The sequence below is a fragment of the Triturus cristatus genome, chromosome 2_1 (assembly GCF_964204655.1).
Source record: "Triturus cristatus chromosome 2_1, aTriCri1.1, whole genome shotgun sequence".
Taxonomy (NCBI): Eukaryota; Metazoa; Chordata; class Amphibia; order Caudata; family Salamandridae; genus Triturus; species Triturus cristatus.
The window spans coordinates 1,061,887,283-1,061,907,254 of NC_140581.1; positions in this window are offsets into that span (position 1 = coordinate 1,061,887,283).

Consider the following 19,972-nt stretch of genomic DNA (forward strand, 5'->3'; position numbering starts at 1 on the left):
CTTTTGGATAACATAGTTCTTTAAACATAGGATGTTAGATATGATTTGGGATTAGGTTGACTTGACCCTCCAGACTTCTGTCGCCACATGTAGAGCTAAATATCAAGTCCCCTTCACCCCCTAGTTGCACGTCAATCACACGTCATACTGCGCGCGCATCTCTGCCAAGTATTTCTGCTGATACTGCGAAATTATCTCATAGATCCACCCATTTGTGACATCACAACCAATGACGTTTCTCTGTTACGCCCTATTACGCCTCTTTTCATTACGTATGTGTATTCTTATCTGTATTATCAGCTGTTACGCCTCCTGCATCTGTCTTAATGTAAATGCTTTTCATATATATATTGTTACCTGTCAATAATGTATTGCCTTCACTTCCTGAACCTTCGTGGTGATGGAACCTGAAATCCCTGACTCGAATCAGTATTGGAATAAAGCCCATTCCGAACCTCTAATACCACGGATCCTGCCTCTTATTTACTGAGCTATTTTTACTATGTTTCCGTATCAAATTAAGTCCCGGTAATTAAATTATTTACCACAGAGGTTGGACCTTAAATTACCATCTTTGGCTCGAGCTACTCCACCATGGAAAATCACCTGCCAGAGAATATTTGTTTGACTCCCTTAAAATACTGGGATTTTTGGATCTTTGGGGAACCCCAACTGATCATTTATCCTTTAAAAAAATGGTGGAAAAAGCAACGCAAATTGTATCTGCCATAGAGGACAAGGAAACGCTTGCTAAAAGGGCACAAGGCTGGATAGTGCTCAGCGATTACGAAGAACTGCAATCCCAATCCTACCTCAAAACAGGAGTCAAAATAAGGACGAAGGAAAAAAAATTAAGTTACGACTAGGCGTTATTCCGATTACCCCACGTCTTCCACCTTGGGAAAGGACAGGAAGTTTGCAGTCTTGTCGCCTATGCGGAAGTGGTAAGGAGGACATTGTCCATGTAATTTGCATTTGCCACAATTTAAAGGATTTAAGAAGTATTTTATTATGACCATTCTTCAAGCTGCATGCATGGTATACGGACTTGCAGGCAGGATGTAAAGCTGTGCTTCAATCCAGCCGAGGTACAGCTAAAATGCCGGCTCACAAAAAATTTTGAGACAGTAACAAAGAGACTCAAAAACACGCCGCATGTGGATACACAAAATGTAGCTAAACGAGACACTGCTTGATGTTTGCTTAAAATACTAAAAATGCACTTTATAGCTGCACTGGCACCGTAATCATCGAAGGCAACATATGCAAAACAATGGCCTTGAAGCTATACCCATAATGCTAGAAACAACACTTTACAGTCGCACTGGCACTTTAAAACCAATGATGGCCAAAAAGCGCAAACAACACTCTTTTAATTATGCTGTATAAGCACTGATGCTCAATTCAGGACAACTTCAACCAGCTTACTTTTCCTGAAGCACAAGCACTTTAAGACTTGCTGACGAGCTCTAAACCCAATTCTGTAATTTTAAACAATGTTTAATGAGGGTTTTAATATTGTTGTATTTATTACAAATCATGCATAATAAATTACTTACAATCACTGATTATAGTTTCTGTGGGTTAATCATAGGTGTGGTCTGATGTGGACCACCTGGAGCATTTCTCGCAGGTTGGACTGTTAATGTTTGCATGACATACTCAACAATGTGTCTGTTTAGCCGGACTATGTCTTTGTAATGGTAGTGCATCTATCTCAGGATGTGGAATGTATGTCTCAAAGACTGGCCAAGTCGCTCTTTCTATGCTGAGTGGACCGAGTCTCACGACAGATGTTGTGTGTGGGAGGGCACCTTTAAACCAGTTTCTGTGTTGCTCGTAAGTTAACAAGATTTCAATGTTTTTGTATGGAATGTATTCTTCTGGTGGTTCAACCACAATGTATGTGTGAAACAATTTAATCTGTGGATCTGCAGGCGTAAACTGACCCCAAGAATAGAATACCTCTGATCCAAATGCCTCATGTGCCTCAATCACGAAGGTAACACGGCCACCTGTGGCGGGTACGCCGTGTTCTAACAACTTCATAGTTACAGCATGTCTGCAACTTTCTGTAATGTTCAGAGCGTTTACGAATGTGTTTTTCCCCTGAATCTCCAGTGCTTCTCACAGAGTCAGTCATTTCTAAAGGAGAATAGAAAAAAGGTTAAAAGCTAGGGTTTTGCACAATTTTGGAACCTTCTATCCTTACAAGCTTGTTTAAACCTTCAGCCAATACACTGAGTATATCGCTCAGCTGAGGCAGATTTCCCTTTCCACTTCAGACATCTCTGAAGAAGTGTAAGTAGGACTTTCTGAGAAAGCACAGCTGATCTACTCATATTTTAAGTGTTAATATAAGAACCAAACCAACTATGACAGCGCCATGTAGTGTAAGTCCTAGGAATCCCCACGTCCTGTGCATTTTGGATGACCTAAACTGAGGGCTTGGTGTCCAAACTGCTTCCGGACACCCCCACGGGATATGTCAGCCCTTAGACCAGCTAGCTCTACAGTGCCACTACCAGCCCCCTATATCTTACAGTGGTGTAGGTAGTTTCTGGTAACCACTGAACATGACAACCCTGATTCCTCAGGGATCGTAGAAAACAGTACAGTACTTTTCGCTCAGTCACTCGTGCTTATTTGTTCTCAGAAAATACACAGGGTGGCGGTAAGGACGTTTCAATAAGTCTATATATTGGGCCAGCACTAGTCTTGTGTAAAACATATTTGCTGAGACAATCAGGAGAAAGAAGCATACAAACAAAATCGCAAGTACTAATATAGTAAACAGTAGATACATTTCTACCATAGTGCTAAGAAGATGAACATATAGGGCCCAAAGCTAAACTGAGATGAAAGTCTAACTTTATGACTTTTGGTAGTCACAAAGGGCATTTACAAGTAGTAAAGTTAGGTTTTTGTCTCAGTTAAACTTAGGATCAAAACTCAAGTTTAACTGAGACAAAAGTCTAACTTTACTACTCGTAAATGCCCTTTGTAAATAAAAAAAAATAATAAAGTTTGATTTTTGTCTCAGTTAAACTTAGGTTTTGGTCTTAGGTTTAACTGAGACCAAAACTGAGACAACAGTCTAACTTTACTACTTGTAAATTCCCTTTGTGAATACCGAAAGTCATAAAGTTTGACTTTTGTCTCAGTTAATCTTTGTGACTCGGACCCATACAGTTCAAATAAGCCTGTAGCACTTGCATATTCTTATAATTTGCACCCTATGTAATTTGCCTAAATGTACGTAGCCTAGATATGTAGGTGTAGCATGTGCATGTGTATAGATATATATATGTATGCATATAGCCAAGTATACTCTAGGGTAGACCCAACCCCCTCACCTGATGATAGAGAAGGAGGACCCCGTCTCTACTCAGAGGATGACACCCTGCGAGGGATGTCAGACCGCTGCGTGTTGAAGATTCAGCATGCAGGACCCCAAGCCAGCTTGGAAGGAATTCTCCTCTGATTTGTAAGGGGAATAAGGGTCTTTTATACTAGAGTGGTCACTCCAGGGTTTCTTCTAGAATCGATATGTTTTGAAAACAATCATAAATGTTTTGAAAACAATCATAAATGTTTTTCCAAACAAATGTGTTCCTGCACAGAGGGTTGTGGCCCACGGATGAAAAAAGTGGTGACCTTTGTATAGAATAATTATGCAGTGCCTGAGGACATGTTTATGTATGTAAGGTACAGGGATTATGATAGAATACTAAGAGCCTGGTGTCGAAGAGACAGGAGCAAGCTACTAGGTAGAAGGTCACCTGTTTGAGACTGTTATTGTTGTGTGGATGGGAAAATGTATGTAAAAGGGGAATACATAACAGGACTAGCCTAAAAGTCATGACTATACTTTTGCGCAATATTCTTCGATAGATGGTTCAATGAGCCCCCAGACAGTCATGAGACTAATATCTGTTTTGTTATGTTTCAGAGGGAATGGTACCATCAATGTATGGAGATATATCACCTGGAACACCTCAATTGATCATGCTGAGAAGCAGGGGGGCACCTCCAGCCTCAAGGACTATTATTGGCTGTGTGGATAACTACTATATAGCCAGTTGAGGAATGGCTTCTGTTATTTAGTCGCTTTGCACACACCATTTTTGCTTATCCCAGGAGTCAATACTTTAACATCGTATGATCACCCTATGAGCCATCCAATGACTTTGATACATCATCAAGGGGGGAGAAGAGCTGCAAAATATTATGGAACTACCACTTGGAAAGATGTTCCCCAAGAGCACAGGTTGGTCAATGATGCCCAGTTGTTCTTTGGAAATGCTCTACCATTTGTTCAGGCAAAAGCAACTGCTTGATGGTTACAAAATATCGATGATTAATGCCACTAAAAATGGAGTTAATGCCATCAAGGAAGAGCTGCGTGAGAATGATGATAATGCAGCGTCATTATGCACTTGATTTTATGATGAGTTTGTGCCAAGAAAGGAACTGCTTATTGTACTTACATACTAGCAAATGATGCAGCATATGGAACCATGTCATAGGACGTACAAACTTTGTGCAATCTACAAAAGAAAAAAGTGGATAAAGGAGGTGGGCCAGATGAATGGTTTAGAGGATAGTTTAATTGGCTACCATCCTGGATGTCAGGACTTTTTAAATCTTTATTTCCACTTTTTGTGATGCTACATTTGATATGTTGTGTTTTCCAAGTAATTATACCTTGCTGTTAGAGGATGAACACTAAGGTGGTAGGGATGTTCACAGTTAGGCCACCTACACAAGTAGTAGATACCTAGGGTAATACATATCATTTGATACCAAGTGCAGACCCAGGGTTAGAGAAAGTAGTTGAAATGTCAACTAGAGGGGGGAATGTTAAGGAGAAAATAAAATGTGAAGAAATTGCGCTACCCTAGACATTAATAGAGAGCAATGCAGAATGATACAGAGTTAAAATGAACAATATATGATCTTGGTTTCATAAAGATGCAATGTAAATCAAAGTTCACTAGAAAGCAGAAACACAGTGCATCAAGTTTCTGATAAATAGAAAAAAAGTTTACGGAGCCTTGAAGAAATTGTAATCACAGCACACAAGCACGTATTTCATTGTCAATAGATATGTGGCTCAAAGATGCAGTTCAGAGATGAGTTTAGCTTAAAGCACACAGAATCAGATAAGACATCTTGGGAGCAGAACAATAAACACACACACGCTTGAGGGGAAGTTAATGTTTTATCAAAGCTTTGTTAGACTTACGATAAAGAAAATGTAGAGGAAAAGTTGCGTGTTTAAAGGGCACAGGTGATGTGATGTTTATGTAAAAGTTTATGATTAACTAGATGACTCTTTGACCTGTTATTGGCTTTTGAGATAATTTTGGTTTAAGTAGATTTTTGTGTGTATAAGAGGATGCCTGCAAGCAGTAAATTGAGACCAGCTGTTTACCTGTTTGGGGATAGCTGCTCTCCCTGCTGCAATACAAAACCTGCTTTTCCCTTGCCAAGAGAAGTCTTGTCTTTCTGTTTTTTTAGTTTTCCTGCAACAAAACAACATTTAAAGACCTGCTTATTGCGCATTCACTTCTGAACTCCAGCATGGTTAGTTTGGGGGTAATTCAGCACCCCACTCCCCTACTTCCAGTGCCTATGGTATGGATGAGAGATTGAAGAAGATGTTTATTTAAGTTCTACTATTAGTAAAGAGCACTGATCAAAATAAACAAGCTTGTATGGAGAACATTGGGCCAGATGTACGACCATAAGGTTTAGCGAGTCGCAAATTGCGAAAAATTGCGATTCACTAAATTTAATGTACAACAGTGTCTACACTGTTTGCAGTGCCAAATGGGGTCACAAATTGCATGCCTCATGTATATTAATGAGGCTGTTGCAGTGTGTGACCCCATTGGGAATGGCTTGCACTCACAGGGATGGTGGCCTGCTGGGGTCTGCAGGACACCAGGTCTGCGACTGCTTTTCAAATCAAGCAGTTTTTGTTTTAAATGCAGCCCATATTCCGTAAAGAACTTTGCAGTTTCATTTTTAAGGGCAGGCAGTGGTCCCTGGGACCATTGCCTGCTGTTAAAAAATAATTTCGCACTCATTCACAAAGGGGAATGGGTCCCCTGGGGACCCCTTCCCGTTTGCGAGTGGTTTACCACCCTTCTAAGAAGGTCGCAAAACAATCACACATAGGTTATGGACTTGCTATTAGGAGAGGACACCCTTGGCACAGCCCTTCTGAATAGCAAGTCGCTAACCATATTTTGCAAGTCGCTAATTAGTTCGCGACTCGCAAAACAGGGTTAGTACATTGAGCAGAAGTTTTTTGCGATCACAAAGTGGCAAAATTCCCCTTTGTGTCTGCAAAAAACGGTTGTACATATGCCCCATTATTCCTTACATGTTTCTGGTAGTGGCAAAGATAAGTAGATTCAGTCAAGTAGAAAGATATGAGGCAGAAAACCTTTTCAAAGAAATATAGTAGTTTACTGCTGTGAGGTAGCATACAGGAGACAAATGAAAACATGCACTTTCCTACAGTGTCTCACGAAAAAGAAAAAAAGGTTTTCAAAAAGTGAGCACTTGTGGAAGGATACAAGAAGGCAGTCAGAGAGGTGGTAAACAGGCACCATGGGAGGGATAAAAGCATGCTGACAGTCTAAAACCAATAAAGTCAACTAATAGAAAGCAAGCAAATGTGAATTACAAACCACAAAGCCAATGGTAATCAATGGGTGGAATGCATTCCCAGGGAAGCTTTCTGAATGTCTCCAAGAAGTATTTCGCAACCTGACAGCTGCACTGTCGGGTAAGCTTCAACATAAAAAGCGGCCCACATTTGCAAATTGTTAATTGTAAAGTTATAAAGACAAGCTGTATAGGTGTTCTGGAAGATGTAGGACACTGTGTGCATTGTGCTTGCTTACGGCTATGTTTGTGGTAATATCAGGAAAATCAACAGTAAAAATTGGCCCACCAGACCATACAGTCGGCCTACAAACAGCCAATAAACGATCCCATACACTGATCTGTCTGTCCAGCTCTTCCGGCACTGCCTGATTTCCCAATATAAATAACAAGGACCCCCTGCAATAACTTGAAATTCCTAGGGCCTGGCAAATATACAAATGAGAAAAATCCCCTAGGCAACTAAAGGTCTATAACAATCAAATCAAATCAAATCAATCAAATCAAATGATCTTTATTCGGATATGTTAGAAACATCCATAAAAGTACATAAAAATTATTCCATATATTCTCATACAAAGTGCAAAGTCAAAGTATAGATGTGCAAGCGATACTTCTAAGACTAACAGGCCAGGTCCAGTTTGTTCACATCAGAAGCTCAATAAATACATCTTTAAAATCCATAAAAAGATCATCCTAATGAATAATTTAAAAAGTTAAAATATATGTTCAACACGTATTGTCGTACGCCTAAAGTGCAGAAATGCAACATACAATAATATACAAGCCGTTATACAGAAATCTAAAATAATAGACATAATTCAGATCGTGTTCATTGAGGCACGGGAGCGGACAGCAGTTCGAAGAAAATGACTGACTCTATAAATTACATCCTCATTGCTTAGTGTCCGCAAGGTTCTAAAGGCCTCTTTGAAATCTGTCAGGGCATTGGCTTTAAAATAAGGGATGAGAAAATATTTAGTATATTTTTTGTAAAAGCCACAAAACAGTGTAAAGTGCATCAAACTTTGCTTGCCACCTTGGTTACATGGACAGGGTAAGTCTTTTAAGTTATGGGAATAACCTAGGGGGAAACAAAGTAAATTTACCACGCTCCCATCCCTAAATCTAAACAACAGACTCCTGTCCCATCTGCCCAATACCTTACACAAATAACCTTGGGGTTTGATTGATGGCCTAATACAATGTTCTTGTATGTGTAGGTACCCAAGGATGGCTGGCTTTCTAAATTCAATATTTTCTCTATTTATTCGATATAAATCGAATAAGGCCCTTTTCACTATAAGCTTGTGTGATGAATTTATTGTATCAGGTGCTGAGAAAAGATGCCCCATTTCAACGCTTACTAGGCTCGCCTGTACCGCTTTAAGCCAAGGAATGCAATTTACCCGCTCACATTTTAAACAATCTGAAATTATATCGCGGGTCAATGAGGCAGCTTGGTTACGCCAAATTTTTAACCAGAATAGAGCGGGTCTTGATTTTATAAAATCCTCTATATAGGGGAGGTTCAATTCTCTATGGCATACGTATGATGGAGCCGAGAAGACTCCCCCCAGTACCTTCCTACAGAACTTATTTTCTTCTACCTGAAGATTGGTGCAGCTCGAGTGACCCCACACCTCGGCGCCATACGTTCCTGTAGGGACGCACTGGGTTTTATAGATTTGTAGTAAAGATAAGGTGACCTCAGCGTGCCTTGGTTGGCGTAAAGTAATTAAAGAATTAATAGCTTTACCCAATTTGTTCCTCCCTCTGGCAACATGTGGTTGCCAGGATCCAAAGTCAGAAAACAACAGGCCCAAATAAGGGAAAGTGCAAGTGCTGTCTAGGATATTATTCCCTGCCATTATATGTCGGATTTTATGTTTCTTTGGCCCGCAGGACATTATATAAGATTTTTTAAAATTTGTACATAAGTCCAGGTCGGCCATAAAAGAAACAAAGCCTGTAATTAAAGTGCGAAGTGCGTTAGGTGTACGGCCTATGAGTACCGCATCGTCGGCATAAAGAAGTACGGGTAAAGGATTGCCATTGACGAGCGGAACATCAGTGGTTAGTTTATCTATTGATGAACTTAATTCATTTATATATAAAATAAAAAGTAGGGGAGCCAGGACGCAACCCTGTCTAACACCCCTACCAATTAAAATCTCGTCCGAAACCTCACCATCGTTATTGATGCGAACACGGGCCTTTAAGTCTCTGTGTAGATAAGCCAGAAATTGGACCAGAGATTCGTCTAAACCATAGCTCAGCAAGGCAGTCCATAGGCGAGATCGGTTGACAAAGTCAAAAGCAGAGCTTAAATCCATAAAACCTAGATAAAGTGGGGATTTTTTGGCTCTGATATGTTTATCTAAAACTAGGTTTAGGTTCAAGCACTGCTCAACCGTCCCTACGTTATTTCTAAAGCCTAGCTGGCAAGGGTGTAAAATTTTGTTTTCCTCGGCCCAGGTGCTGATCTTATTAAAAATGACCCTGCCCAAAATCTTCAATGTATTATCAATCAGTGATATTGGGCGATAACAGCCAGGGTCAAGTCTGTCGCCTTTTTTGAAAATAGGGACGATTGTGCTATTTGACCAGGTCTCAGGCAATGAGGTAATGGACAAGTTATTAAAAACATTGCACAGTAATGGGGACCATAGGTCGGGCTCTGATTTTATTAAATCGATGGATACTCCATCAGGCCCGGGCGCCTTATTTCCTGCGCTCTGAGAAATTGCGTCCTCCACTTCTGTTATTAAAATATGTGGAAGCTTAAAAGGTTGACGATTTTCGGTGGGAGGGGTCGATGACAGATAAATGTTAGTGAAGTGCTTTACCCATACGTCCCCTGTTATACTACAATTTGTGGGGGTAATATTGGAACCAAACGTTTTCAGGTTTTTAACCTCTTTCCAAAACCCAGCAGCATCCCTAGTTGCTGCAGTACGTACGAGTGATTCCCAATGAGTTTTTAGTAGCTCTTCAGATCGTCTTTTTAAAGTACGTTTATAACTGATCCTCAGGGACCTCACCAATATTTGGTTGGGTGGATCGACTTTTAGGGCAGCTCTCAAATCTCTGTTTGCTCTAGAACAGGAGTTATCGAACCATCTAGGGTTAGTATCAAAGTTGATTTTAACTGGCTTAGATATCTCCTTTTTTATGGTCCTACACAGCTCCGTGAATGCTTCAATGATCGCATGATCTGGGCCTTCAAAAGATAAACAAGTAAGAACTAATCTTGGTTCAGATTTGATAACTCGGGCTAACACCCCCTTATTGTCAATCCCCTTCCAGACCACCCTAAGTTTATCTGTGGATGTAACTAGGTTTTTTGCCCCAATTTCTATCCGGTTCACCCTCTTAAGGGGAAGTTTCAGAATGGATAGAATCGGGTGATGGTCACTATGTACAGACCTAACTACTTTGGCCTCTAATAAAAGGTCCACAAGTGCGGAGGTCACAAATACATAATCAATTGTGGATGCACTCCCATGCCCGACATAAGTGACCGCGGGACATTTATTTTCCATAATGTTGGCTTTTTCCATAACATTAATTAAGTCCCTTGTGGCCAGATGGTTAGATAATTCTTTGCCTCTTTTACAAGGAGGGGTTTGTCGGTGAATGTGTGCATTAAAATCTCCTCCTACACATATCCCGTCAAGTTTCCCAAATTTTTGTCCCTCTAAAATATCGTCGATAAAATTAAACAACCTTATAAAATTCATATTGGGATGTGTTTTAAAACCATTGTTGTAAAAATTTATTAAACATATTCTAATGCTACTGATGTAGAGCAAAGCCTGGAAATTCCTGTCGTGTGTTGCCAATGGTTCAATTTTGATATCTGCGCCTAATTTAACCCATGTGGATAGTCCCCCACTTGGTCTACCTAACGCAGGAATTAGTGCGGTTTGGTTAAAACAGCGGTATCCATCAAAAAACAAAGGAGTGGTACACCAGGTTTCCTGAAACATCAGGATATCAGTTTTAGAGACCCAGTCCGCCCAATCCCCATTTGTTACTTTAGTATTTAAACCTGCTATATTCCAGCTCAGGATTGTCAAGTTATTGGTAGATATTACCGAGGGGGAGACATAACACCTGTCCGTGGCCGCCTTAGGTGCATTAGCAGTCATTTTAGTTGGATCCAAGGACAGATCCCCTACTGGGTCAAGTATATTTGATTGATTTCTACCCAGTGGGTCAAAGGAAATAGTTGATGGTCAGTCCAGGGTACCCAAGTCAGACAAAGCACTATATCTATTGTGTAAGGGAAGAGGTAATGAAGAAGGGCTAAGTAATCTATGATGCGGTCTATAAAAATAGCCCAGTTGCAGAGAAGTTATGTCGCTCGGAAGGGGAAAGCGCATGTTAGTACTGCCAAGGATATATTTAACTATAGAAGGGTTTCTAAAGTTGATGACAATACAGTCCCCTTCAATATTCTTGGGTGATGGCCCGACCCAACTCACCCGTCTAGTGGTTATAATTTCTCTCATGATGTTGGGGCCTACTCCTTTGTGTTTACATAGCCAGTCTGTGCATTTGTTGTTTAATTGCATCCATGACTCGCTCTGCCCCTCTCTTAGCTGTGGTACGCCTGCCAAAATTATTACATAGGGGCAGGCGTCGGGGGGCAGATGAAGGACAGGCCCAGAGTGCGTTGTTGGCCTAATGGTAAGTGTATGGCCCTTATCTAATCCGATGGGAGCAGAAGCCTTCCCCCCAGTGGATAACAGGGTTGGGGCATCGTTTGGCATATTACTAGCCTGACTAATGTGGCGTATTGGTTTTACCTTCCTCCCTGAAGATGACAAAGTGGAAGCATCATTTGTCATATTACTGACCTGACTAGTATATGGTGTTGATTCTGTAGCTTTGTTAACACCTCTGGGTATGATGATGCTAGGGGTGGTCGTTTTATTGGGAGCATTTTGTTTTTCAATCAGAGTGCCCCTATTTGCAGCTTCTAGATCTTTAATGAAGCGCTCACCCCTTGTTAAGTCAAGGCTAATAGCCCCCTTCCTTTCTGCATCTTCGTTTTTGATCATAGTTTCAATACGATCTAGTCTTTTAAAAACATTATTAAACTGTTTGATCATTTGAGATTCTAACTGTTTAAAAATGGTGTCCACAATGGTTTCCATAAAATTAGCATTTGGCTTATTGAGTGTGGAACTTTCACTCACTGGATCAGTCTGTGTGCAAATACAGTTTATACCGTCTCTGGGGGGGGTAGTATTCAACAATCCTTCGGCCAAGTGTGCGAGTTCAGTCCTGGCATTACTACCCTCTGTTGTTTTTTGTTTCCCTCTAGTCCACATGCTCTGTGGTGTGGGCTGATCCTTGTTGCTTGTGGTTGGTTTCCTTCTATTAGTTGACTGTTTAATAGGCCCTTTTTTCCTTGTCCCTCCAGTGGGTTTGGTTTTTGAAGGTACCTGGGAAATAGGGACATATTCAGTAACGTCAAGCTGAGAATCAAGGATGATAGTGTCGCCCTCCTCCTCGGGGGTAATAGTAGGTGGATGACACGTGTTGGGCTTGGTAACTAACACAGTTGGAGATAGGGGTAGGGTGTGTTCTGTACTTGAGTCCCCGGGCTCCGGGTGTGTACGTAAAAGGCCCAATGACATCCGTCTCTCAGTGCTCGCGATTTCATTAGCGACCATATTAAAGGCATTATCCAGCATGCTTTCTAACGATGAAGGAATGGTGGGATGTGCCATTATTGATTTGCTGGTTTGATTTACAGGGCACTTCCCACTGATAGGCATTTTTTCATTTCTCTCACCTGATAATCCCTGTGTAGGCAGCTTAGATGTGTGGCCCGCCCGACCACTGTTGACCTCTGAGGGCCTCAGAGGGCCCGCCCTTTGCCCGGGCGTAGCCCGGCGCCGGCCCGCGCTCGATCCCGCGTCGCGGGGGCTCTCACTGGCTTTATGCGTCTTCAGCGCGCTCTGTTTGCGTGGGCGGGTTCCACCCGCAAGGGTTGCTGGGAGCGGTAGTCTCCCTGCACACAGCGGCCGTGTTGATGGAAGCTACGGCGGCGGCAGGGAGACGCTTGTAGTATGCTGGTGTGGGCGACCTCACAGGGAGCAGGTAGGCAGCGTGGCGGGTAACAGCAGGCTAGAACAAAGACCCCCGCTCTGCCGGGGCTCTCACTGGCTTTATGCGCCTTCAGCGCGCTCTGTTTGCGTGGGCGGGTTCCACCCGCAAGGGTTGCTGGGAGCGGTAGTCTCCCTGCACACAGCGGCCGTGTTGATGGAAGCTACGGCGGCGGCAGGGAGACGCTTGTAGTATGCTGGTGTGGGCGACCTCACAGGGAGCAGGTAGGCAGCGTGGCGGGTAACAGCAGGCTAGAACAAAGACCCCCGCTCTGCCGGGGCTCTCACTGGCTTTATGCGCCTTCAGCGCGCTCTGTTTGCGTGGGCGGGTTCCACCCGCAAGGGTTCCTGGGAGCGGTAGTCTCCCTGCACACAGCGGCCGTGTTGATGGAAGCTACGGCGGCGGCAGGGAGACGCTTGTAGTATGCTGGTGTGGGCGACCTCACAGGGAGCAGGTAGGCAGCGTGGCGGGTAACAGCAGGCTAGAACAAAGGGATAAAAGCATGCTGACAGTCTAAAACCAATAAAGTCAACTAATAGAAAGCAAGCAAATGTGAATTACAAACCACAAAGCAATGGTAATCAATGGGTGGAATGCATTCCCAGGGAAGCTTTCTGAATGTCTCCAAGAAGTATTTCGCAACCTGACAGCTGCACTGTCGGGTAAGCTTCAACATAAAAAGCGGCCCACATTTGCAAATTGTTAATTGTAAAGTTATAAAGACAAGCTGTATAGGTGTTCTGGAAGATGTAGGACACTGTGTGCATTGTGCTTGCTTACGGCTATGTTTGTGGTAATATCAGGAAAATCAACAGTAAAAATTGGCCCACCAGACCATACAGTCGGCCTACAAACAGCCAATAAACGATCCCATACACTGATCTGTCTGTCCAGCTCTTCCGGCACTGCCTGATTTCCCAATATAAATAACAAGGACCCCCTGCAATAACTTGAAATTCCTAGGGCCTGGCAAATATACAAATGAGAAAAATCCCCATGGCAACTAAAGGTCTATAACAATCAACAGACCATATAAGCTAACAACATGCTATAGTAAACTCAGTGTAAACGGCTCTAGGCTCACCAGGATGGTGTCACCGACAAACCTAACACAAAGAAATGCCCAGGTAAGTATAAGAAACGTAATCAATGAATAATAAAGTATCACTGTTCATCTGTCTATCTGTTTTCAAAGGGATTGGAGATGTCTTGTTCTCTGTTTGTTGAGTAAGACTCTCAGGTTTTAGTCTTGCTTAGGGGTCCTGCCCAGTATTCCCATCACCAGAGGGAGGGTTGTGGTATGCTCAGCTGCTGTGGATTTCCTGTGCCTGTCCTCTAGACCTTCTTCCCTTTCTGGACCTTCTTCGGGGATTCTCCCCCAAGTACGAGTGTCAGGATTTTTCCCCACCCCCACGTGTCTCCAAACCATGAACACGCCAGTGCACATGAGTTTGTCAGTTCACCCAAAGCGAAGTGCCATCACACAAAAGGTCACCAAATAAGCCACGGTTAATGACAGTGCAGGGCACAGAGCAAATGAATAAAAACTACGTGTACACAGGTTAGTAAGATTCCCCGTATTTGGCCCCTTGTTACTCACCTGGGCAGCCACAGCTCTCCTGAGGCAATGTTCGATGCACCACCACAAGGTCAAGCGACAATGTCAACTGCGGAAAAATTGACACTGCACAAAGTTTAATGTCATCTAAATAATGGTCAAACGGTTTGTCTGCCTCAATATCAAGTAAAAGTGAAGAAGACGGTTGTACCTTGTCAATGTTTACCTCAAAGAAACGTGCGCATGTCGAACTGGCTGCATATGAGGAAAAATGTCAGTCAACAAAAAAGTCATACAAACATTGTCCAAAAATTACAACGACAATCAATGACTGCTCGAAACCTTTGATCATTGACAGTTATGCAGCAATAAACATAATCCCTGAAGAGAAATACAATGAATTGTCTGCATTGCCTTGCTTATGCCTTCGAAAACCAAATTGTATACTTGGGCTGCATCAAAGCCCATAAAAAATCAAGACTCATTTGTAGCGACTTTGAAACACAAGAAAACACAGGTGCAAGCACCCATCCATGTGCTTCAAGGTACAACAGCACATGCCTGTCTGCTCAGTTTCAGTGGCGCTGCTGATATGGGATTGATTTCTGTGAATGACAATATGAATGCTCCCCACAAAATAGTACGTCAATTTCCTTCATTGTTTCATGGTTTGGGAAATCTAAATGCTATGAAAGTAAAGTTCACATTAATTACGATGTCCATCCTGTTGCTCAGAGACATAGGCAAGTTGCTTTTCATTTACAAGAAGCTATTGAAAAAGAACTTGAATCGTTACTTAAGCATGACATTATTGAGCATTCAACTGTTCCAATGCCATGGGTTACTCCCATTGTAGTAGTACTAAAAAAGGACACTGAAGGAGATGTATCCATATGCATTGATATACACCAAGCAAACAAGGCAATTAAATGAGAACAACATCCAGGTCCACATATTGCTGACATGATAATGCAATTAAATCGTGCTAAGGGTTTCTCTTGCATTGATTTAAATAAAGGTTATCATCAGTTGGAACTCAAAGAAGATTGCCAATATATTACAATTGTTTCTACACAAGTCGGTATGCTTCACTATAAAAGACTCAGGCCCTTATTTATGGGATTATGGTGTAAGGCAGTGCAGCAAAGGCACCTTGCTGCACTGCCCTAAGCCAAAATGAAATGGCAGGAATGCTCCATATTTATGCAATATGGTGCATTCCTGTACTTTCTACTGGGCTGGTGCCGTTTCGGCAGCCTAGCGCCAACATAGGCACCCTTGCACCATGGTGCAAAAGTGCTTCCATTGCACGCAGTATTGTTTTTGTGGTGCAGGAAGGGACACCTTTCTGCAAGAAAACAGTCAATCCTAGGAGGTGTTTCCTCTTTCTATGTGTGCTGCAGAATGCAGCACACATACAAAGAGGAAAAAACGAGGAGACAGAGATATATCTCCTAGTTACACCTCACCTCACGAGATGTACGGATTTGGTGCTTTTCCAGGTTTACATGATTTTGTAAACTGTGGGAGGATCAAAATCCATGGGTGTTGCATGGGAAAAACCACGGCAACGCCCATGGAATGTCTCCTGAAGTGAGTAGAGAAAGGCGACGCAGCAATTTGGACTACGTTACCTTACTCAAGATTTATGAGGCCACTCAAAGCCATGCAGGGTGGCTTTGTGTGGCTCCATAAATTGGAGTGAGAGCCCCACGTCATGCATGTAGCACTTGCGTAGTGCTAAAGTGACGCAGAACTCTCATAAATAAGCCCCTTAGTTTTTGTGTCATTGGATGCAGAACTTTTCCAAGACATCATTCGATGTGTCACACAGCCAGTTGTGAATCCTTTCAACTAGAGCAATGACATATTGATTTTCAGAGCTACACAGGAGGAGCATTATCAAGCTCTTAAGCAAGTATGTCCTTTACCGACTGATGCAGGGCCGGCCTTGAATGCAGACAAGTGTGAGTTCCACAAGACAAAGTAAAAATTCTTAGGCCATTTCTTTTCTGATGTGGGTATGACATCTGATCCTTCTAAAGTACAAGCGCTGTCAAGTGCTGATCTTCCACAAGATGTTTCTATGATACGTTTTTTTCTTGGCATGGCCAGTCACTGTTCAAGATACATACGAAACTTTGCTACCATAAGTGCTCCCTTATTAGAGTTAACAAATAACTTTTTTCTTTTAAGTGGTCACAAGAATTGGAGACAAGTTTCAAGAGAACCAAACATGTCATTAAAACTGCTAGCTTAATGGACGATTTCAATCCAAAGCTTCATACAGAGTTTGTTATTGATGCTAGTCCCGTTGGGTTAGGAGCTATCATGGCACAGCAAGTGGACACCCCCCATGCTCAAATGGATTTTATGGCATATGCTAGTAGAAGTTAGTACTAAACAGAACGTGCTTACTCTCAACCTGAGAAAGAAAGTTTGGCCATGATATGGGCTTGTGAACATTTCCATGTCTTCCTGTATGGAAAGCCTTTTACGCTGGTAACTGATCCTCAAGCTTTATTGACTATCTTTTTCAATCCAAAAACTAAGATGCATCCTCGCATTGAATGTTGGGGATTCAGATTATAAGACTATGATAACACCATTGTACATTGTCCAGGGAAGAATCAAAACCCTGCAAACTACTTTTCCAGAGTGCCTATACAAGGTCACAGTACTTCATCCAAGACGGCTGAGGCCTAAATCAATTTAATTGTAAAATCAAACACACCAGGAGCCAATTTCTTAGCCCAGATTATCACTACTACAAGCCATGATACTGACATGGTAAATAAGAAAGGATATAATTACACTTCAGTCCTGGAACTAACACCCTCAACTGCTTACCAGTGATGGTGAATACCAGGAGTACAAAAATGTTAAAGATGAACTGTCTATAACTCAAGGAGGAGTTAAACTGTGAGGGTGGAGAATCATAATTCCAGAGAATTTAAGACCGAAAATGATTGAAGTGGCTCACGAAGGACATAGTGGTATTATTGCCACCAAGAGAGCTCTCTAAGATCGAGTTTGATTTCCATATTTAGATGAGATGGTTTTAAATGAATTCAATGCCTTTCTTCTATGTAACTGCCTCTCTTCAAACATTACTCCACATACACTTAGAATGTCAGAACTCCCTAAGCATGCGTGGGAGAGAATAGCCATCGATTTCTTTAGTCCACTCGACAATGGACAACATCTAATGGTAATAGTGCATCAGAAGAGTGCACATTTGTGACCACAGGCGCACAGACTTGTTTTGCTTTTTATGCGCACGCTAAAGAAAGTAGTGCACCATGCAACTCTTGAGAGGCTCAACCTGTAAACTGTGTTGAATTCCACCCTTTGAGCCTATCATTCAACACCTCACTCGACCACAGACAAAAGTCCTGCAACTTTGATGTTCAAGAGAGCAATGACAACCAAGTTAGCTCAATGAACCAACAAAAGAGAAGGAGGTGAGAATACAACTCCAGTGAAACACTTGGTTTACAAGGAAAAGATAAAAGCCTATGCTGACAAGCAAAGAACACATGCGACATATGCTACATGCAAAGAACATTGAGTTTAAGACAGGAGATCTAGTGATCGCTTGCCAACTGCAAAGGAGAAAATCTGATGCTCCATATAATGCTGCACCTTTCCAAGTTGTGTCCACCATATGGTGACTGCCTGGCATCCCGGGAAGTCTAATACCCTAGACTCTTTTCACTTTTGGCATTTGATTCATTGGTCTTCTGATCAAGACGGTGAAAGAAAGACTGAACCTGAAAACCCAGTGACTGCTGTTATTTCTTAACCACCTTTGAAGATCTCTGACAGTGAAGATTACAGCTCCCAACTTCCAGTAACCAGATTAGGTCAAATAATTAAAGCAACAAGAATGTTGATTGAAGAAATGTAACTGTATATATATTCACTGAAAAAACCTTAGGTTTCAGGGGCGTTATAGTTAGCTGGACTTTTCACTTGTACAAAACCATTGAAATTCCCCCATTATAGTTAGTTCAGCTAACTATAACTCGCGCGCCCGCAATGCACTGCTAATGACGTCACATATTACATCAGTGATGTCACTGACCATGTCATGAGTGATGTAATATGTGACGTCATCAGCAGTGCATTGCGGGCTCGCAAGTTATAGTTAGCTGAACTAACTATAACGGGGGAATTTCAATGGTTTTGTACGAGTGAAAAGTCCAGCTAACTATAACGCCCCTGAAACCTATGGTTTTCTCAGTGAATTTCTAAGGTTTTTTAAATTCTAATTCCTAACTATAACGTGCCTGAAACCTATGGTTTTTTCCAGTGAATTTCAAAGGTTTTTTAAATGCTAATTTCTAACTATGCCTACAGAGATAGGACATGTGAAGAAAGAAGAAAAAACGCACAGAAAGAAAAAAAAGAAATGCAGAAAGAAGCAACAGAAGTCCTCAAAGACGAAGAAAGGTGCAGGAAGAAGGATAATGCGCAGAAAGAACAAGCAGAAGAGCAGAAAGAAGCCTTGTTGCAAAATCATCCTGTACCCTCAACTTTTTCAGACGGATACTGGTGGTAACTGAGACTGACTAACCAGTCCAAGAGCCAGTGCTATGTTAAAAGACACTCAGAATACAGTGAAAACACCTACATACACTAGGGAACACTATGCACTGGGGTCCCCCTGTGATTAGCATGACCTCATTTGTAAGCCCCTAGTATATAATAGGGCAGGGGATTAAAACTACCACTTAAAATGTGCCACAGGGCGTGTTTGCACACGTCACCTCAGTCCCCGTCCCCTCCCTTCCCCACTGTGTAAACACACCTTGTGGCCGTTTTAAGTTCGGAGATGAAGTCCTCTTGAATCCTGAGGGTCCCTAGGGTCCAACTAGACCATTAGGTATCTCCAGTAAGCGCCACAGAGCTGCGTTGCAGAGAGATGTAAAAAGCGCACGGCCTAGACCACCACTCTGCAACGCAGCGCAGTGGCGCTTACTGGAAGCACCTGGTGGGCTAGTTGGCCCCCAGGGTCCCTCAGGATTGAAGGGGAATTATTTCCCCAACTTGAAACGCGCCACATGGCGTGTTTGCACACGTTAACGTAGGCCCTGTCCCCTCCCTTCACTACTGTGTAAACGCGCCCTGTGGCCGTTCTAAGTTGAGAGATTAAGTCCCCTTGAATCCTAAGGGTCCCTAGGGTCAAACTAGCCCACTAGGTACCTCCAGTAAGCGCCACAGAGCTGCGTTGCATAGAGGTGTAAAAAGGGGCGTGGCCTCAGAACACCTGTCTGCAACGCAGCTCCCTGGCGCATACTGGAGATACCTGTAGGGCTAGTTGGCCCTCAGGGACTATCAGTATTGAAGGGGAATTAATTCCCCAACTTACAACTTACAACTGGCCGGGGGCGCGTTTGCAGAGTGCTGCAAGGAGGGGACGCGGCCTCTGGCGCGATGCCGGACTTTTATTTATTTTATTTTTTCAAGAAGGAGGGCTGTGTGGCCCCCCCTTCTTTTTCTAATTTATTGGCCCTGGGGACCCCATTTCCCAGGGCCTGCACCCTATTTATTTTTGTTGAAAAAAATAAATGTGGCCCTCCCAAGGCCTTAATCGGCCCCGGGGAC